The sequence below is a fragment of the Saccopteryx leptura genome, chromosome 2, assembly GCF_036850995.1.
Source record: "Saccopteryx leptura isolate mSacLep1 chromosome 2, mSacLep1_pri_phased_curated, whole genome shotgun sequence".
Taxonomy (NCBI): Eukaryota; Metazoa; Chordata; class Mammalia; order Chiroptera; family Emballonuridae; genus Saccopteryx; species Saccopteryx leptura.
In genome coordinates this window covers 259,046,950-259,069,491 of record NC_089504.1, presented here as the reverse complement: position 1 = coordinate 259,069,491, position 22,542 = coordinate 259,046,950, and the positions used below count along the sequence as shown (strand labels likewise).

The following is a 22,542-nucleotide window of genomic DNA, read 5'->3' as shown; positions in this document are numbered from 1 at the left end:
ATATAATAATATATATATAATATATATATTTTATAAATTTAGCATATATATATATATATATATATATATATATAGTAAGACTAATAATCAGCTCTGTGCCCAGTGGGTACAGGTATACGTTCAAGAGGGAAAAAAATCTACCATATGACAGAATACACTACAGGGTCCACATAATTGTAGCCCCCTTCCTCTGCTGGTATAATAAAATCAAAGACTTGTGATGAATGGATCACCACGTGGTAATATTGATACTTAGTATACTGTGTGATACTGTATAAAGCACATAACTCAGTTAAAAACCTTGAGTTCTTTCTGGTCCAATGTGTCTATAGGAAAGGCATCTCACTTCTATGAACACATTGGTTTCTTTATCTGAAAAATAAGGGATTGGACTAGGTGATGTCCAAGATTTCTAAGCTCTAAAACTTCAACACGTCACTTGTTTTATAAATATATCTGTGTCTGTGTATGAAGATGCCAGTTCTCCCCAACTGATTTACAGGTTCAATCTTAATTCCATCAAAATTTTAAAAAGAAGTTTTGTGAAACCTGACAAATTAATTTAAGCTATAGGATGCTGTTTAAGGGCATGAGTTCTAACGCCAGACTGCCAAAGTTTGAATTCTGGTTCCTTAGCTTAATGTGACCTTAATATAAATATTAAAACTATCTCCATCTCAATTTTGCATGTGTAAAATTGTGATAAAGCACCAACATCATTGGGCTGTTATAAGGGTTGCATGTATTAATACGTGTACAACACCTGACCCATATTACTAGGTAATATAAGGTAGTATCAACATCTAGAAGAAAATATAGAGGGGAAATAATCAAGAAAATGTGGGGGAGGGTAAAAGGTATATTACCAGATAGTAGAAGATAGATTAATTGATATTATGTGATGCTAATATAAGAAATCACAGGAAAATCAAAGAAGCTGAATAGAGAATTCAAGATCCTACCTATTAGTATGAGCAAGAATTTGGTACAGAATAAAAGTGACATGTTACAAAGCATTGGTGAAAGGTCAAGTTTATTCAAAATGTTAATAGAAGGAGAGATTATTCAATAAAGCTGATAAGACAACCAGCTAACTACTAGGGAAAAAGTTAAATTTGACCCCTACCTAAAACCAAACTTCAAGTAAACATCAAAAGGATTTTGGGTTTAAAAAAAAGAAGAAGAAGAAGAAGAAGAAGAAGAAGAAGGTCCTGGCCAGTTTGCTCAGTGGTAGAGCATCAGCCCAGTTTGTGGATGTCCCGGATTTGATTCCCGGTCAGGGCACACAGGAGAAGCAACCATCTGCTTTTCCACCCCTCCTCTTCTTCCTTCTCTCTTTCCCTGTCTCTCTCTTCTCCTCCCACAGCCATGGCTCAGCTGGAGCAAGCTGGCCCCAGGCACTGAGGATAGATCTATGGCCTTGCCTCAGGTGCTAAAATAGCTCAGTTGCCAACAAACAGAGCAACAGCCCCAGGTGGACAGAGCATCGCCCCTAGTGGAGTTCCCAGGTGGATCCTGGTTGGGGTGCATGTGGGAGTCTGTCTCTCTGCCTCCTACTTCTCACTTAAGGGGGAAAAAAAGACCATTTCTGATATCAGGGTGGGGAGGAACTAAGTTTAAAGCAAAGGAGAAAATCATAAAGAAAAGGATTAATAAACTTAACCTCATAAAAATCTAAGACTTCTGCATATCGAATAATATGAGAAAAATTTAAAAGCAAGAGTCTTATATAGTATTATCCTAAAGAGATAACAAGCTGTTAGAAATAAATAAGAAAAAGATGAATACCTAATAGAAAATGAAATAAAGGATATAAAAACACAAATGACCAACACACATTTTATCAAATATTTTGTTAGCATCATTCTCTCTTCCCCATTGTGTAGCAGCGCAGTCCCTAGGCTTGCAGGGTGGGGGTTAAGCATTATGAAGATTGAGTCTCTTAACTGAATTCTATGCCAATCAACTTAATACCTTTTACTTTAACATTTTGTTTCAAGTGGAGCACTCACTAAGTCTTAAGTCAATTATAACATGGCATTTTCCTGATAATAGTTTAAGAAAGACTAGAAGAACTAAATTGTCTCTTCAGATTAAAGACACAAGAGAATGTACTGGGAAGACAGAGAATCTCTCCTCCCTGTGGACAGTATGGCATATAGATACCAGGCCTGAAAGAGATCTCACGTGTCAGGGAGAGGGAGAAGAAGGTGCTAAAAAAAGTGGAAAAGTTTTTACTAAACTAGAAGTTTAAAAACCTGAAGAGACACGCTTCACAGTTAATGAGATAATTACATTTTAGTTTGGGTCAAAAATAACAATAAACTGGAAACAGCATTTAAAATGGTTTTCAGAGAACCAGCTACTAAGACATATAATAGGTTAGACAAATAGACAAAGCTAAATTCTGTATCTATTGTTGTTCTGTATCTACTTGTGTACAGGTTACATAAACACATATTTTCATTGTCCAGGGGAACCAAAATTATAATGTCCTGTACAAATCTTACAGGATTGTTCAGATGGAAAGAAAAGTAAAGCTTCTCTATGAATAAAGATAATTATTAAAGAAACCTACAACAGTTTATAAAATGCTTGCATGACAGTATTGTGAGCTTCCAGGTAAAGAAATGATCATCCTTAGCTGGCCTATAAAAAACCATTCTTATATTAAAACATAATTAGTCACGCAAGAGGAAGGAGTGAATAATTAAGTTACCAAACAAATGCTCCACTGTCAAAGAACAACATTCATCCAGCCTAATGGCAGTCATCCAACATGATCCTGTTTTCTATCATCTATTATTCTAAAACAGAATTAAAATGAAATACAGAGATAGATGTTTGAAGACTTCCTGAAACTGGTCAACAGTTTTCCCTCAAGAGAAGATCCAGCTCTTAGAATTTACTGAGCACAAGAAACTAATACGAAAAAAAATAAATGATCAAACACTCTAAACTGAAAGTACAGTAGAAGTACAAACAACTATCTAAAAGAGACAAAACAGGTTTTCCTTAAAGTAGAAAAGAAAATTAGAGGTGAGCTAATCAAAACATGATGTTTTATAAAAAGATTCTTTCCTTAAAATGTATACTCTACTATAATTAGATAATGGTGCACAATCTTGTGAATAGACTAAAAACCATCCAACTGTACACTTCAAAAAGGTGAATTTTATGGTGTGTGAATATCTCAACAACAACAAAAGAAGTATAACTAAAATCTGCATGCAAAACCTCCCAAAAAGAGAATAAAAATATATGCAAATTGACTGCTACTCATCAGAAATTTTGTGTTTGGCAAGAATCTGCTATTAAGCTTTAGTTTCTATATGTTCCAAGAGCTCTTAGGGAAAAAAAGGAGGGGCACAAGTACATATTTTGTCTTCCTAATAAGCCATGAGATTTGACTATCAGGATGGGCCTGCAAACCCTTTGCTAATAGTCCCATAAGCAGTCTCTAGTCTGAGAGCCATGTAAGAGCCTGCTATAGTTTCAGTTGAGAGCCAGAGATCATCTGGTTTTTTCACATTATTCAAGGCCTCTCAGTAAATTTAATAGCCAGATCCTCTCCTGTGGGAAAACCACTCATGCCTTTGCAGACCTAAGCTGGGAGCTGAGCTGTCTGATCCCACTGACAGCTATGTCCATACAATAAAGAATGTGACAATAGTCACCTGCAACTTTTGATTAGGAGCTCTGTGCTGTCTAAGCCATACAAGTTCTAGGCTGTCTACCTCAAATGGGCAGATGACTGTCACTTTTCTAGAAAGCCTCTACATCCTAGAAACAACCCCATAGGATCAGGATTTCTCCTTCCCCAGATACACAAGCAGAAGGCATGGAGGGAAAGTCAGAATAGCATCTGTTTATCCCAAGCCAAACTGATGTTGCCTCTACCTTCATTCTACAGAAATAAATAAGAGAATGCAAAAAGTATACTCTAGCCTGAGCTGTGGTGGCGCAGTGGATAAAGTGTTGGCCATACAGTCAGAATGCTGAGGTTGCTGGTTTGAAACCCTGGGCTTGCCTGGTCAAGGCACATATGAGAAGCAACTCTAAGTTGATGTTTCCTATACCTCCCCATTTCACTTTCTCTCTCTCTTTCTTCTCTCTCTAAAAATCAATAATCTTTAAAAAATACTCTAATTTGTATTTAATCTAAAAATATTATAATTAAGTAAATATTTAGCTATTATAAAGTTATATTTTTAAAGAAAAAGTATAATGGACTTGATTGTAGACTAAGTACTCAATTCAGACAGGCATCAGTGTCAGGAGAAAAATCTAGCCAGTTGGCTCACGCTGCCAAACATAGAAAACACTATGGGTCTGAATTACAGGCATCATGCCTGTAATAATTACCATTTACTAAGTATCTATATATTTATAATACTTCTATAAACTCTACAAGGTAGCTATTATCCTCATTTTATTCATATGAAAACAGGAAAAGCATAGTTGTTAAGTAATCTGCCCAAGGTCACAGTGTTCATATATAGCTGAAGCAAAACTCAAGACCAACTCAACTCAGACTCAAAAACTCAACACCAACTCAACTTAGACTCCACTAAAAAAAGGTGCCTCACAAAAGAAAATTTTTACAGTAATAATCTCAAACATTTATCAAATGCTTATTTTGTACTATGTACTTTATATTCCATCTCATGTGCCTGACCAGGCCGTGGCGCAGTGGATAGAGCATCGGACTGGGATGCAGAGGACCCAGGTTTGAGACCCCGAGGTCACCAGCTTGAGCGCGGGTTCATCTGGTTTGAGCAAAAGCTCACCAGCTTGGACCCAAGGTCGCTGGCTCGAGCAAGGGGTATTCGGTCTGCTGAAGACCCGCAGTCAAGGCACATATGAGAAAGCAATCAATGAACAACTGAGGTCTCGCAACGAAAAACTGATGATTAATGCTTCTCATCTCTCTCCGTTCCTGTCTGTCTGTCCCTGTCTATCCCTCTCTCTGACTCTCTGTCACTGGGGGGGGGGGGGGGATGGATATATATATATATATATATATATATATATATATATTCATTCCATCTCATGTAACCCTCACAATTTAAGGTAGAGCTAATATTAATCCACTTTTTTATTTAATTTTTTTTTTTTTATTTTAGAGAGAGAAATGGAGAGAGGAGAGAGAGGAACATCATCTGTTCCCATATGTGCCCTGACCAGGGACCTAACCGGCAACGCCTGTGCTTCTTGACAATGTTCTAACCACCTGAGCAACCCAGCCAGGCAATCCACTTTCATAAATGAAGAAACAATAGAGTGCTAAATGACCTACCCAAGGTCACAAGAGTAGTATAGCAGTCTGACAAGAGAGGCCATATTCTTATCCAATACACACATAGACATATACACACACACACAACTGCTACCACATATTATGTTGCAGGTACTGTGCTACATAATTTCCTTTCTAATGTAATCCCTCCAAGAACAACTAACCCAACCCAAGAACTTTAAAAATTTAGTAGCTAGGCCCTGGCCGGTTGGCTCAGAGGTGGAGCGTCGGCCTGGCGTGTGGGAGTCCCGGGTTCGATTCCCGGCCAGGGCACACGGGAGAGGCATCCATCTACTTCTCCACCCCTCCCCCTCTCCTTCCTCTCTGTCTCTCTCTTCCCCTCCCGCAGCCGAGGCTCCATTGGAGCAAAGTTGGCCCAGGCGCTGAGGATGGCTCTGTGGCCTCTGCCTCAGGCACTAGAATGGCTCTGATTGCAGCAGAGTGACACCCCAGATGGGCAGAGCATCGCCCCCTGGTGGGCATGCCGGGTGGACCCCGGTCGGGTGCATGCGGAAGTCTGTCTGACTGCCTCCCTGTTTCCAGTTTAAGAAAAATACAAAAAAAAAAAAAAAACTTAGTAGCTATTATACCTTAACCAAAACAAAATTTTAGTTTGCCATTTCAATGACTTTTTAAGATGGTCAGTTTAAGAGAAAAAGTAGCCTATATCCAGAAGACAATGTTAAGAGTCCTCAATACATAAAAAATAGAAATTTACTATACTGCCACAATTTTACCAACTGTATAATCTTTCTTCACCTTCAATTGCAAGCATATCTTAAATTCGCATGATTAACTGTGCTTTTCCTTTAGTAAACATATAGTCAGAAGCTAGTAGTTATTAGCGTTTACCACTTTACTACTTGTCAACTGATCTGACAAGAGCTTTATGGTATTTGTTAATTTAATTGTTAATTGGGATTAAAAAGAAATTAAGTAACTCACCAAAGAACCACAAACAAGTAAATGATGGAAATGAAATGCAAATCCTGGTCTACTCCAAAATACAATTCTTAAAGTATACTGTACCTTAAAATCTAGAGAGTTTGTTTTAAGAGACATATCTAGATCGGGGGTCGGGAACCTATGGCTCACAAGCCAGATGTGGCTCTTTTGATGGTTACATCTGGCTCGCAGACAAATCTTTAATAAAAATAATAATAACGTTAAAAATATAAAACATTTTCATCTATTACAATCCATTCATTTCCTATGGCTCATGTTCATAGTTGCAGGTGGCTGGAGCCAATCACAGCTGTCCTCCGGGACAACACCAAATTTTTATTGGATAATGCGTAATGTACATGGGTCGCTGTACGGCTCTCATAGAATTACATTTTAAAATATGTGGCGTTCATGGCTCTCTCAGCCAAAAAGTTTCCCGATCCCTGATCTATATGTATCTAGATTGAAGAAAGAGACAGGGCAGAGAAGCTCACATATATAATAGTAGGAATAACCTTGGAAGTCAGATACTAATCCTCCACCTTTGAATTATTTACTTGAGAAACATTTAAATGGTCAACTGGTGAAACAAAAAAAAAAAGTACCAGAACATGGAACAAACACTAGATAAAAACTAAAACTTTCTGTAGATGGCTAGTCACCTCTTTCCAACTTTGAGAAAATAAAGCAACTATAATGTGTCATAATTTCTGAAGATGATCCAAAAAATATAAGAAAAATAATTAAATACTTGTCCAAAGGATGCCAAAGAACTTTTTTTTTTTTTTTGTATTTTTCCGAAGTTGGAAATGGGGAAGCAGTCAGACAGACTCCCGCATGCGCCCGACCGGGATCCACCCAGCACGCCCACCAGGGGGCGATGCTCTGCCCATCTTGGGGTGTCGCTCTGCCGCAATCAGAGCCATTCTAACGCCTGAGGCAGAGGCCATAGAGCCATCTTCAGCGCCCGGGCAAACTTTGCTCCAATGGAGCCTTGGCTGCGGGAGGGGAAGAGAGAGACAGAGAGGAAGGAGAGGGGTTGGGGTGGAGAAGCAGATGGGCGCTTCTCCTGTGTGCCCTGGCCGGGATTCGAACCCGGGACTCCTGCACGCCAGGCCGACACTCGACCACTGAGCCAACCAGCCAGGGCCCCAAAGAACTTTTTTAATGTACATGTCATGGGTTCATGGAAGTCTACTATACATTTAACAGCAAAAATTAGAATTTAGAGATCAATAAAACCAATGAGCTTGTTAGGCCCTAATACCTACAACAGTGCAAAGGGTCCCTGCAGCTTCTCAAACTGCCACATACACCTCTTGGATTATTTGATCTCTTTAAAAATAAAAGAAAACAGATGTTTCAGCACTTCCAAACAATTCTTCACCACTCTCTAAAATTAGTTTAGACTCTTAGAGCAAACTATCCTAGCCACTTATTGAGCCTGGATACAAAATAAAATTTGAGAATATGTCAATACTAAGCATTAAAGGGAACCCTGGCCAGGTCGCTCAGTTGGTTAGAGCATCACCCTAATACGCCAAGGTTGAGGGTTCAATCCCCTATTGGTGCACATACAAGAATCAACCAATGAATACATAAACAAGTGAAACAACAAATCAGTCTTTCTCCTTCCCCACCTCTCTCAAAAAAAAAAAATCAATTTAAAAAAAACCTTAAAAAAGAAGAAGGAAAGGGACAGCGCTAGTTGCATGTAACAGGTTCACAAATGAAAATCCTCTAGAGCAGCGGTTCTCAACCTGTGGGTCGCGACCCCGGCGGGGGTCGAACGACCAAAACACAGGGGTCGCCTAAAGCCATCGGAAAATACCCCTGTGTTTTGGTCATTCGACCCCCGCCAGGGTCGCGACCCACAGGTTGAGAACCGCTGCTCTAGAGGAAGAGGAGGTTGATCAGCTCTTTATATTACTGGCTCCTTACATCACAAGTCACAAAGCATGCAGCTTCTACATATGTAAATTTAACCAAAACAAAACAAACAAAAAGAAAAGTAAGTTAAAAGAGAACCACTTATTATTTAAGAAATTTATTTTTAATTTATTCTGTTATACATATTCAAATCTTGATGAAGTACTTTGGAATCTCCCTTAACATATCTGAGTAAATCAATGTACTACATGAGGACAGTGGACAAATTCTTACTAACCAATAATTATGCACAAGGCATCCATATAAAGTTCATGACAGGCCTGACCTGTGGTGGCGCAGTGGGATAAAGTATCAACCTGGAACACTGAGGTTGCCAGTTCGAAACCTTGGGCTTGCCTGGTCAAGGCACATATGGGAGTTGATGCTTCCTGCTCCTCCCCCTTCTCTCTCTCTCTCTCTCTCTCTCTCTAAAAATCAATAAATAAAATATTTATAAAGTTCATGACAGGTTAATTCTTCCTGTGTGTTTTGCTACACACTGATATAAAAACACCTTTTTCTCAAAATATCGTCACATTGGCTCAAAGTAGAGCTCTGATTATAAATGACACTTAAGAGAAACAAGTGTCCACTAATGCACAGTTGACCTATATGCTCCCTTTCCCCAAAGTACGGACAGTATAACTGAGGTTTCTTTCTGACAAGAAAATAAAAACCTCTATGTGGTGGTCTATGTAATAGTCATGTGATCAAGTCTGCAATATAAGCCGCATCAGCATAAAGTAATTGTAGCCTTTTGCTTTCATGAAATGAGTAAATCAAAGAAGCAATTCTAATTTGAAGGGATATGTTTTCTACTAACAGTACAATTTGGAATGTAACAAGTATCACAGACTATGTTTTTAATGTAGCAGTTGTAATTTTTAAAGATTTAAACATTCAAGGCCTCATTAAGAATAAATTACAACACACAAATAGCAGTTATTTTACTACTATTATTTCCTCAATGCTTATTATGAACCAAACAGTACTGGGAATTTTAGTTATCTTTTCATGTTCACAATAATCACTTAACATACCTTTATTCCCCTCAGCCTGACCTGTGGTGGCGCAGTGGATAAAGCGTCGACCTGGAAATGCTGAAGTCGCCGGTTCGAAACCCTGGGCTTGCCTGGTCAAGGCACATATGGGAGTTGATGCTTCCAGCTCCTCCCCCCTTCTCTCTCTCTGTCTCTCTCTATCCTCTCTCTCTCCTCCTTAAAAAAATAAATAAATAAATAAATAAATAAATAAATAAATAAATAAACAAAAAAACCCCATACCTTTATTCCCCTCTAAGAAAAGAAAAAATGCATTCAAAAGATTAAATAATTTGTTTCAGTGGTCAACAAACTCATTCGTCAACAGAGCCAAATATCAACAGTACAACCATTGAAATTTCTTTTGAGAGCCAAATTTTTTAAACTTAAACTATATAGGTAGGTATATTCCTTGTCGAGGTAGCGCCCGCACGTGGTGTTTTGTGGAAGAGCCATGTTTAAGGGGCCAAAGAGCCGCATGTGGCTTGCGAGCCGCAGTTTGCCGACCAGGGTTCTAGGTAATATAGCTAACAGAATATGGAATCCAGATTTGAAGCAACTAAATCAATCTCACTTTGTAGGGGTCTGTCTCTTACAACTGCCCATAGGTCAAGTGGGCAGCTCAAGCCCAGCAGTGGGAGGCAGGAAGGACCAGGTTAGGTGATTTAAAACACTCCCACTTAGCTCCTACCCAAAGTTTCCATCTGTAGGGACTGTGGCTTGGCAGGTGTCATGACTAACTGCACTGTTTTACTTCTATGCAGGGGCTTTCACTTCTTGCTAGGAAGACTGCAATAGGAAAATTCTCACCACACCGTCTAATTCAACTATAGCAGTAATAAAGCCCAATACTTTATTTTTTCCTACATTTGGCTCCTGTTTCTGTTCTCAGTTAAGAACCCAGAGAGTTGCTGAAGTGACTGAATTACACCCTCCTGAACTTCCAACTGACAGGTGCAGTACAGTTAGAGCAATAGACAGATTTGAGATGAAGCTCTCATTAATGAAACGCTGACAGCAAGAGAACCACTGGATGAGTATTATAGTTTACAAAATAAGCCAGTAATATAACTTCTTTTTATGTTTAACTATAAGATTTCAGAGATAATCTATTTTTAAACATGTACTTCATCTACAAAATCTTCAGGCCATTGGTCTAATACTTGGACCACTTTGGGGAAAAAACTAAGTTAACATCATGAGCTTTTGTTGCTGCTCAGAAAGTGAACTCGATCAGTGCACTCAGTCCTACATTCTGATCCCAAACTTGACAGCCTGGCCCATCTTTCCCCTTATTAATTCAGGAGCCTTCCTAGACCTTTCCCATTTTGATGAGCCAAATCTGAGCCGTTTCCCAGTGTCCTGAATGCTCCTGACTCAGCTTTTCTCTGTTATTCCAGGAACGTCCCTGGTTATACCCCAAGCATCTTCTAGTATTGTGCTCCACTGCTCACTACTGGAGCATAAGCTGATGATCATGGCAGACAAGCAGTCATGAGACCAGGGGAAAGCCAAGGAGAAAAAGAGCAACAGGAATTTGAGGGAGAAAGGAGGAAATAGGCAATCTGCCTTTAATGAGCAGCTACTATATGATCACCACCCAACAAAAGTATAAGTACACATTATTAGCCCAACTTAATTAAATAATTTTTTCCGAGACTACAGGCCAGATACATGAAGAACGTAACATTCCATGGTCAGACTGACCAATCCGTTTTTTCTCAAACCACTATACGCAGAAGCCCAGGCACAAACTCTGATGTGCTAGGGATGCACTAAGAAAATGAAGTGGAATGTTACACCTGGTATGTACTGTCAGCTCTCTTTATTCACCCCCGTTTTGCATAATTAATAGACCAGCAGGGAACATTTTCTTTTTTTTTTGTCTTTTCTGGTTGTAATTAAGATATTTCTACATTTATAACATCAGGATGCAATGAAATGTAACGTTCACATAAATTCTTAAGATAAAAAGGAAAATTTAAGAAATTCTCAAGCTACTCTCAGGTATATCCTGAACTTCCAAGGGGTATCCTCCTCTGCCTTCAATGCTCTTAGCAAGTAGTTTAAGAAGCCCTATTTACACAAATTTGGGAGGGTAAAATCCCAACAATAGGATCTGTCTGGATTAACAAACCTGGAAACCTTCAATCCTTCCAAAAAGAGTAAATCACTTTCTCTACAGTGTTTCTACAATGTTTTGCATTAATTAATATTCCTACTTTAGCCTTTATCGTACCACATTATTTATGTGTCTATCTCATCAATTACAACGCATTCCTATTGGACAGCAACTATACTTTCCCTTTTGTATTTCCAGCTCCCAGGAAAGTTTCAGAAACATAGTACAACACCTGGCAATGTCACTCTTGTTGAATGAACGAATGATGAATGAATGACAAAATGAAAATAATTTCTCTCTAGCAAGATCATTTCAACAAAGAGAATTTTTTTATATTTTAGTTACATGAAACAAGCCATCCTAAGAAACCAAATTCCTTTACAACTATAATGAAATGTGAAAGGCTAATTCACTCACCACATTCCATAGACTCAATATAAAGACAAAAGCTAAACACTATTGCACATAGTTTATAAACAGTATACTTTTCAAATCAGAGAATTTCTGACCATGCAAAAAAAAACAACAACCATGCTACAAATAATGCTGGCCATTCTGTTTATTCCAGCACATCTTATTAAGGGCAACCGATCTTAAGATATAATAAATTGGAATTGCATATATTAGTTTGGCTTTAATTACCTATGCTCTACTTCTAGTTCTATATTTTAAATCTCCTTTGTTCTCCAGAGGGTATCATTTCATTATGCAGTCTCAAGGAAGACCTTAATTACTTTAGGGTAAAAAGCTACAGTTATTAATAATAATGCCTATGATCTTCCTAGCTTTTCAAAGCTTTCCACAGATGATCAGAATTCTCATGAGAGTGTAAATAAAAAATAAATGAATAACCATTTTTAAAAGAATAGCAACATTTTCTCTCATGTTTTAAAAAGGGTTCTATTTATGTTAGTAAACATGCAAATTTTGCATGTTCTAATATTATCACTTGAAAATTGTAAATGCCCTATATTTGATAAAATATGATACATACTTGGATATATACATTTCCATTTTTAGGCTACCAGTGAGATGACTAAGTGGAATTTTACTAATTAATGCCACACAGCACCTGACACATAGTATACAATCAATAAACATTTGATTAACTGCATCTATAAACACTTAAGCTTCTTATTAAATGCCAGACACTGCTCTAAGCATAGGCTATAACATCATGGTAGCCCTAACACGGCACTTGCCTTCCTGTAGCCTTCAGTCTTATGAAAAAGGTAAAAACTCAACACGTAAACAGACAAATACATACTTATCAAATGTGCCAACTAAAATGAGAAAAACAAAGAGTGTATTAGTAGGGAGAGTCATGTCCTAGTTTAGTCTAAGAATATTAAGGGAATATGACAGATGCCTCTCTGAAAACAGAACATTTGGGATAAGATTCTCCATCCAAAGATTAGAAGAAAAGGTCATTCCAGATTATAGAAAGGGCATGTGGAAAGGCCCTCACTCAAGTTTCAGAAACTGAAAAGCCAGTCTAACTTTATCACAGAGAACCAGAAGAAGTATATATTTCTTAAAAACTAGCAAGCACCCAGATAATGTGTACTTTTTGCATCATGTGTTAAAGATTTAAAATTTTATTCTACGTGCAATAAAAAATCTAAAACGAAGCATATAGGTAAAGTTTATTCAAGAAAGACCAAGATATGAATGCCAGAATGCATAGTACATGAAAGTACACATAGATTTCAAGTTAACATATTGAATGTGTGTGTATGTTAAGTTTTCATCATTTCCTACTTTAGACAACTTTTTCAATTAACCCATCATCTACCAGACATGAACACACTCTCTTCCCTTTGCCTTTAAAGATCCACACTAACAGAGAAACAATTGAGCAATAAAATGATCAAATACAAAAAAGAATAAAAGTTCATGGATAAAGACAAATTGGGAAATGAGCCTCTGAATAACAGATCTGACTAGTTCTGCAGGTGGGGGTGGAATACAGACATTCTAAACTATTTAAATTTGAACCATATGTACTCATTATTTTTTAAATCAAAACACTAACTATAATTATTAAATTTCTCACTAGAAAACAGCTAAAAAATCACTTAACTGCTTGCCAAAACATCACCAAATATTTCAGAAATTATTTCCACTTAATTTTTTTTTTTTTTTTTTTTTTTTTGTATTTTTCCAAAGCTGGAAATGGGGAGGCAGTCAGACAGACTCCCGCATGCACCCGACAGGGATCCACCCGGCACGCCCACCAGGGGGCATGCTCTGCCCATCTTGGGGCGTCGTTCTGCCGCAATCAGAGCCATTCTAGAGCCTGAGGCAGAGGCCACAGAGCCATCCTCAGCGCCCGGGCAAACTTTGCTCCAATGGAGCCTTGGCTGCGGGAGGGGAAGAGAGAGACAGAGAGGAAGGAGGGGGGGAGGGGTGGAGAAGCAGATGGGTGCTTCTCCTGTGTGCCCTGGCCGGGAATCGAACCCGGGACTCCTGCACGCCAGGCCAACGCTCTACCACTGAGCCAACTGGCTAGGGCTCCACTTAATTTTTAATCAAAATGAAAATGATTATTAGCTATTATTTTGTGAGCTTAGTGATCCTTGCACATTCACCATGCACCTGAAACTCAACTATGTAAAGAATTCTCTTAGGTGTTCCTTCCTACAATATTCTATTTGATAAACATCTTTCATTGCTCAATAAAAAAACTTTCATCTCCACCAAAGTGAGTTTGAGCATTAATGTCCAAAAAAGACTAGAAGTCAACATTTAACTCTATGAGATTTTTTAAAATTTAAATCAAATTTTAAAATAAATGTACACAATGATCCAGTCATCTATCTGCAAAAAAAAAAAAAAAAAATCTGTCCCAAATAGCCTCCAATATGTGAAAATACAATTACAAGGGCAGACAGCCTAACCAGGCAGTGGCACAGTAGTAGATCAAGTGTCAGACTGGGATGCAGAGGACACAGGTTCGAAACCCCGAGGTTGAGGCTTGAGCACGGGCTCATCTGGCTTGAGTGCAGGTTCACCCGTTTGAGTGCGGGGTCACTGGCTTGAGCATGGGATCATAAACATGGCCCCCGGGTCGCTGGCTTGAGCCCAAAAGTCACTAGCTTGAAGCCCAAGGTCACTGGCTTGAGCCGAAAGGTCACTGGTTTAAGCAAGGGATCACTCACTCTGCTGTAGCCCCCTGGTCAAGGAACATTTGAGAACGCAATCAACGAACAAGGAGCCACAATGAAGAATTGATGCTTCTTATCTCTCTCTCCCTTCCTGTCTATCTGTCCCTATCTATCCCTCTCTCTGTCTCTGTCACACACAAAAAAAGGACAGACATATTAGCATTGCTTCCAATGAGGGAGTAGGGAGGGAGGCAATCTAAACATCTAACAAAAAGGAAATTATTCAGTAAATTATGCAGTGTTATGCTGCCTTGGAATCGTCAGAGAAAGATATCTAAAACATACTAGGCCTATTATAAGATCATTTCTTTTTTTTTTTAATGTGTGTTTACTAGACAATGTATGGATAAAAGTAGATTTTATTTTTTACTTGTACTCTTCTTTTAGCTGTTACAATAAACACATACTACCCAGGATTTTAAAATAGAGGCAGAAAATTTCAAGAAACAATTATTTGAATGTATAATTTTATATTCTTTAAATAAAACAAAAATATTTTAATTATAAGTAAAACCTAAAAGAAATAAAATTTTAAATTATCCTTCAAAGTACTTTAGCTCTATAATTCTCAAGGCAAGCTGCAAACACTTATCTCAATGAGGATATTCATTTACTGCATAATCCTTAACCCATAAACTCTGAAGTTAGAGCTAAAAGATTATAAGGCATCTCCAGGGACTCCTCCATTTCCCAGATACTGTCATCAGAAACAGGAGGATGGCAGAGAACACTGACAGAACCCAGATTCCTCCTATCCTTAGAGTCATATGTCAATGGAGTCTGTGAGCCCAAAGAGGTCAAGAATCATTGCCCCAGAGAGCAAACAATAGGAGCAGGAAAGGGTAGTCAGCACAACTCCACCCCAACTGAGTGATATGTGGGATCACCTTCCACACCACTTAGGTTAAGTATCTAAAATAAGACAAACATTTTTGGCACACAAGTGCCAAAATCAAGTTAAATACTTTTGGCTACCACAAATTGAAGAAGTAAATAAAGAGAAGTAGCCCTGGCCGGTTGGCTCAGCGGTAGAGCGTCGGTCTGACGTGCAGGAGTCCCAGGTTCGATTCCCGGCCAGGGCACATAGGAGAAGCGCCCATTTGCTTCTCCACCGCCCCCCTCCTTCCTCTCTGTCTCTCTCTTCCCCTCCCGCAGCCAAGGCTCCATTGAAGCAAAGATGGCCCGGGCGCTGGGGATGGCTCCTTGGCCTCTGCCTCAGGCGCTAGAGTGGCTCTGGTCGCGGCAGAGTGACGCCCCAGAGGGGCAGAGCATCGCCCCTGGTGGGCAGAGCGTCGCCCCTGGTGGGCGTGCCGGGTGGATCCCGGTCAGGCGCATGCGGGAGTCTGTCTGACTGTCTCTCCCCGTTTCCAGCTTCAGAAAAAATACAAAAATAAATAAATAAATAGATGATAGATAGATAGATAGATAGATAGATAGATAGATAGATAGATAGATAGATAGATAGAAGTAGGTATTAGTCTGGGAATCTGACCTCTAAAAAGCCCTGAGGAGAGTACAAGGGATTAACAGCAGAGTTTCAGGAAACTCCTCTACCACAGGACTCTAGGCAAGACTAACTGCCAGAGACTTCAGATTAAAAAAAAAAACTAATATGGAACATCACAGGCCAATGTGCTCGGCCTCAACCTACTATTAACTATTAACAGTAGTTATATCTGGAAAGAGAAGAGGAAGTAGGGGAAGGGATGTTACATGCAAAGGAACTTTCATTTTTGCAGCAAATGTAGATGTATTTGGGTATTTGCTGAATCTTTTACCAACAGAATATGCTCATGTGATACCAAGTAATTTTTTAAATTCAACAAAGGCTAAAAAAATACCCCTAAAAATAACTTACAACTTTGTGTGAATAAGTTTAGCAAAAGTTTCCTACAGGGGATATAATAAAGAGCAGAGAGTGATAGTGAGTATATGAAACAACAGAGTAATAAATATTATGTACTAACATTTATTAAGTCCTTTATATGTAACAGTTTGTGCCTCAGGTTTCTGATGTGTAAAATAATGATAATATGAACTTTCAAGGGCGATTTCCAGATTAAATAAATGAATACACGTAGTACACTTAGATTAGTAACTGACATATGTAAAGCACTCAATAAATGGCTAGCTACATTCCTCCCCAGCATTACTGGCCGACAAACTGTCCCATGGTCTTTCCATTATCCTTGAGACTTGACCAGATCCCAGGTTAAGGTAGTCATTTTTCCCCCATTATTTTGAGAGGGCAAGGGAAGAGAGAAAGAAGCATCAATTTGTTCCACTTAGTTGTCCCATTTAGTTGTACACTCTTTGCTTCTCATACATGCCCTGACCAGGGATGGAACCCATAACCTCAGTGCTCCAGGTAGACACCTGATCCACTGAACCACCCAGCCAGGACTAAGATAGTCTTTTTTACTTTTGCTCAACTTCTTGAATTCATAGTAACTGTTCCATCTTTGGATTTTGAGACATGCAATTTTCCATAACTTTGTTTATACTACTTGGCCTCAACAGTAAAGTCATTCCATTTGCTCCTATTTATCTAATACCTACAAGTCTCGCCTCAAAACTCAACTCTCTCACAAAGTCTTCATTATTTATCTTATTAATTCTGGCTAAATAGTATGCACTGGAGACCTTCAAATGCCTTCGCTCTCAGCTTCTACCCCCTCCCCAGATGAGCGGTGGAGAAAGGGAAATGTCAGCTGCTCTCAACCCAAACAACATACATACAACGCAATAGCAGAAAAGAGCGTCTGTCTACTAATAAGGCAGACATTTAAAGGATTTATAAAATATATAAGGATACTGTCTTCTCACTAAATTGTTTTTAGAAAGTTACTTTACATTAAAATGTTATTGATGTTAACACACGAATTATCAATGTTACTTTTAACCAATAAGCATTTAAATTATCTATTTTAATTTCTAATAAATAGCCATATATATATATCTCCAATATCCTGCCTTTGGTCATGCTGATCCCTTTATCTAAAGCACCCTTCCTCTTGGCTGCAGAGGTTAAAAGCTATCATTCAAATATATACTCACAGTTGAGCTGCTTTTGTTTTATTCTAAAGAAAGTTTCTTTTGAGGAGAAAAATAAATAAAGCACCCTTCCTCTCTCATCTGGCCACATGTAGATGTTAGAATCCTTCAAAGCTCAGCTCAATAGCCACCTCTTTCATCATCTCCTACTGCAAATGATTTCTTCCTACTTGAACTGCCAACACACTTTATCTGAACTTCTCTCATGATTAACATCTCGAAACGATTTCTCTTTCTTGAGCGCAGAGTATTCTCCATCTCAGCTTGATAGATCAGGTTAGGAGAGTGCTTGCGAAAAGGAAAAGTCTACAGGAGGAATAAACGTATGCAGAGGGAATATGCAGGGGAAATCAGAGCGGGGAGAAATGCAGGGTATAGATGAAGAGAAAGGACCCAGGTGAGCATGCAGAGGATGTATACACAAGCATTCACTGGAATTTACTGGAATCCAGAGAGATTTTATGAAGAAGAGAAAGGGAAGGTCCAAGAAGAAAGGTTACACCAAACCTTTCTGGAAAAGCTGAGACCCAGAATAATACTTAAAGGCATTCTCTGAACAGAGAAATTGATATTTAACAAATGACTAGGAACTTCCCCTTTGATGTCAGTGGAATTACCACAACCATCACAGCAGCCAACATACACTGAATCATCTCTACAAGGACCTGGCCTGCTTTTTATCGGTTATTCTTCAGAGAAAATCTGTGTCCTCAAATCTTTACTGACTTCCTAGAAGAAAGGGAACAGTGATCTGCTTTGAGTCTTTTTCTGTCATCACCTCTCAAGACAACATGACCCCGCTTTAAGTCTTAAAGCTTAAAGCTTGCATGACCTCTTCAGTAAGATCGTAATTGTGAAAGTAGAGAGTACTAGTCCAGAAAAAAAAAAAAGGATTTTTAAAATTTTACTGAATGATTTTAAGGAAGGCAGGGTTGGCCAGATAGCTCTGCTGGTTAGAGCATTGTCCCAATGTGCAAAAGTTGCCGGTTCAATCCCCAGTCAGGGCACACCCAGAAACTGATAGCTATCTTTCTTCCTTTCTCTTTCTAAAATCAGTAAAATAAATTTAAAGGGAAAGAGAGAGGAGGGGAGAGAGAAAGAAACATTGATCGGCTGTTCCACTTATTAATGCATTCATTGGTTGATTCTGGTATGTGCCCTGACCAGGGATGGAACCCACAACCTTGGCATTTTGGTCTGATGCTATAACCAACTGAGCCACCCATCCAGGGCCAGGGGGGGGATTTTTTAAAAAATCCATTATAGTATTCTATCTTTCATCATAAAATAATGCAACTCTGCCTGGCTACCATGAATATAGACTATTACATTAGTGGGAAGGAGGGTCCTCCTCAAACTGACAGGATTTGGGGAAAGCTTAAGCCTTTTGGTTCCACTTGACTGTGGAAGGAGAAGGGGGACTCAGGGAGATCTAAGGGGTAAGACACACGAGTTTTGTTTTCAAACTTGCCCAGAAGGATAAACACGGGGCGGGATAGAAATAATTAGCTATTTGGGAAATACTGGCAGAGTCTTTGCCAGACTGAGGCGAAGTGTCCATCTCCTAGACTTTACAAGGTCTCTAACTGGTCTGCTGACCATCTCCCTTCCTGCAACCAACTCACACTGCCCTTGGGTGTCACTGGTACTGCCCCCTGGTCTCAGGTCCTGCCAGTGTCAGGGTCAGGAGAGACAGTGTGTCCCTAAGCACAGAGTATTTGCATGAAGCATGTTGTTGGACCCCTTCCCAACCAGCATAAGCAAGAGAGGGAGCCCCAGACACCTCAGTGACCATGGAGAGGCTTCTGACGCCAACCTGGTCTTGGTCACCTTCCCCATGGGGCTCCATGGCCTGCGCTGAGAGGAGAAACAGGGAAGCAGAGAGGAAAATAAGTGAGACGAGAAAGGGCTGTCACTTGTCTCCAAGAGCTTATCATTAGAAGAACCTCTGAAGTCACCAGGTCCTGCCTCCCAGTGGGTGCAGGAATCCCCCGATGGCACCCCACAAGGTCACTGCAGCTTTGCTTGGACAGTTCCAGTGCCAGGGGAGCACTAGTGCAGTGCACCAGTGAGCATCCTCACACTTTTATTTCATACACTGTCTTAGCCCAAAGGGAGACTGCTGGTCAAAAGCTGTGTCCGTTTTACATTCTAATAGCTGCTAACGACTGTGCACCCGAGTGCAGAGCATGCTGCCGCCCCACAGATCCATACAGGAGGCAGCGCATGGCTCAGATAAAGGGCTTCTTCGTCGTCAGAAAGGTCAGGTCCCACCACAGAGCAGACTGCCTGAGTCCGCAGAGCAGACTGGGTGGTCAGGATGCTGCTCGTAGCATCACAACATTGAGTGTAGGGTTAGAGGAGCTGACACCTGTGGGCCTCAGGTATCCAGGAGCTCTCGGGACCTCCCCAGTGTGGCAAGGCCTCCGCATAGCGGCTCCTCTGGCCAGAGCCCTCCCACGTTCAGTGCCTCCCCCACTGGCCTGGGAGAGCTGCTGGAGGGCCTGCAGTTCTCTCCCAAAGCACTCGGGCCCTGCTGAGAGTCTCTGCGAAAGCTCACTGCTGGGCGCTCCTGTCCTCTGCCTCCAACACAGAGAGGTCCATCATACTACAACCTGGTACGGCCTGGGTACTGCTGTCCGTCTCCACTGGTGTCGCAGGAAGAACATCACGTCTCCCCAAGTGCGCACACACATCATCTTTTGCATCTAAAGGGGGGCATGATTGTAGGTGAAAAGAGAGGCCAATGGCAAGCCTCAAGTGGAACTTTACAAAATTCAAAGGAAGCAGCCTGGTCAGCTCTAAGTTCTTGGCTGACTTGAGTTCCCTTCCTGGGTATGTTGGTCATGTTTGGCCCCCACAGCACAGCTGACAACCCGTCATGCCAGCAGCATGACGTCAGGTACTGTGAGGCCAGGCTGGTGTATGCGATGCCCACAGTGACCTTTTGCACACTGTTGTGCTCATCAATTACATCTCTGGCTGATCTGGAGGAAGCCGCTCTCAAACACAGGCATGAGCTTGAACACAGTGCAGGCACGCCTGCACAGCTGCCACTGTAGCTTCCCTGTGACAATGCAGATACATGCCGCACGTGACTGCTCTGGGCTCTGCCATGTCCCTCTCTCATCATTACCACAGCCCGGCCTCTCCCAAGACTCTGCCTCGGACTGAACTACAACCCTCACAGGCCAAATTTAAGCTGTCCATTGTGACCATTGCGTCCACTGTGACCTGCAGTCAGCTATCACACATATTACCATGTCTTTATCCCCACCACTAGCCCTGCAGGAAGGGACAGTGGCCTTCTGCAAGCAGCCACCCCACAAGGGCGCAAAAATTTTTTTTTCCCAAGTGAGAATAGGGGAGATAGACAGACTCCCACATGTGCTCTGACTGGGATCCATCTGACAACCCTCATCTGGGACCATGCTCACAACTGAGCTATTTTTTAGCGCCTAAGGCAGAGGCTCCATGAAGCCACCCTCACCACCCTGGGCCAATGCGCTTGAACCAACTGAGTCATGGCTGCAGAAGAAGGAGAGAGAGAGAGAAGGGGGAGGGGTAGAGAATCAGTTGTTCGCTTCTCCTGTGTGCCCTGCCAGGAATCAACCTCGGGACATCCACATGCCGGCCAGTGCTCTACCACTGAGCCAACCAGGGCAGAAGACAATTCTTACAGGTTTTGTTATGTGAAATCCAAGCATGCTTCTTCAGGCCACTTGTCTCATGCAGCCACTGCAAGCACTGATATGCCAGTGATCAGTCATCACAGGAAAACTGTATTTCATTAAAATCTGTATAGCTGATACCAATAAGTGACAACTACTTACTTAAGGCTATATAAGAATTGAATGTATTGTTGAGCTTTTGCTTAATGTTTTAGTTATCATACAATTTCTGTGAAACATTAACCTTGGCCACTAACTTTGAATTTAAGAAAGTGCATAAAGGATTACAGGGAATGACTTTCCTAAGAATCTCCTTGTCCTTCTCAAGCCTGTATAAATTGTACAACAATTTATAGTTGTAGACATCTATAAATTGTTTTCTCAAAAATTCACTTATTTGGGCTTCTTTTTTCTTTCTCAAATTATTGAGTTTGCTCTTCATTGCCTACCAGGGAACAGACAACTAAATTGCATTAAGAAATGAAATTAGCCTCACCAGGCAGTGGCGCAGTGGACCGACCGTTGGACTAGGATACACGAGACCCAAGTTCAAAACCCGAAGGTCGCAGGCTTGAATGAGGGGTTGCTGGCTTGAGCGTGGGATCATGGACATGACCCCATGGTTGCTGGCTTGAAGCCCAAGGTCTCTGGCTTGAGCAAGGGGTTGCTGGCTTGACTGGAACACCCCCCACAACCCGCCAAGGCACATATGAGAAAGCAATCAATGAACAAATGGAGACTAAGAAGCCGCAATGAAAAGTTGATGCTTCTCATCTCTCTCTCTTCCTGTCTCTCTGTCCCTGTCTGTCCCTCCCTCTGTCTGTCTTTGTCACACACACACACAAAATTAAATTAAACCAGAATTAAATTTATGTAAAGTAAATTTTCCTTTTATTTCTTTTTTTGAAGTGAGAAGCAGGGAGACAGAGAGACAGACTCTCAAATGTGCCCAACCCGAACCCACTCACCATGCCCACCAGGGGGCAATGCTCTGCCCATCTAGGGTATTGCTCCGTTGTAATCAGAGCCATTCTAGCACCTGAGGCAGAGGCCATGGAGCCATCCTCAGCACCCAGGCCAACTTTGCTCCAATGGAACCTCAATTGCAGGAGGGGAAGAGAGAAAGAAAGGAGAGGGGGAAGGATGGATAAGCAGATGGGTGTTTCTCCTGTGTGTACTGGCCGGGAATCAAACCCGGTACTTACATACGCCAGGCTGATGATCTACCACTGAGCCAACCAGCCAGGGCCACCTTTATTTCTTAATAAAAGGTTTCTACCTCAGCCTGACTGGGTCGTGGCACAGTGGATGGAGT

General features: G+C 40.7%; 1 protein-coding gene across 3 annotated transcripts in view; it reads right to left on the bottom strand.

Annotated features, from left to right (window-relative positions):
- Positions 1 to 22,542, bottom strand: part of RABGAP1L (RAB GTPase activating protein 1 like) — a 551,348-nt gene that overhangs the window by 503,123 nt on the left and 25,683 nt on the right. Inside the window, exon 1 of one of the 3 annotated variants that reach the window (XM_066371552.1) lies at positions 9,214 to 9,345. The exons of the other annotated variants lie outside the window; for them this stretch is intronic. The gene's annotated coding sequence lies outside the window, so the exon portion shown is untranslated. Of the gene's footprint in view, positions 1 to 9,213; positions 9,346 to 22,542 lie in introns of those variants that run through there. 3 annotated transcript variants of the gene reach the window in all.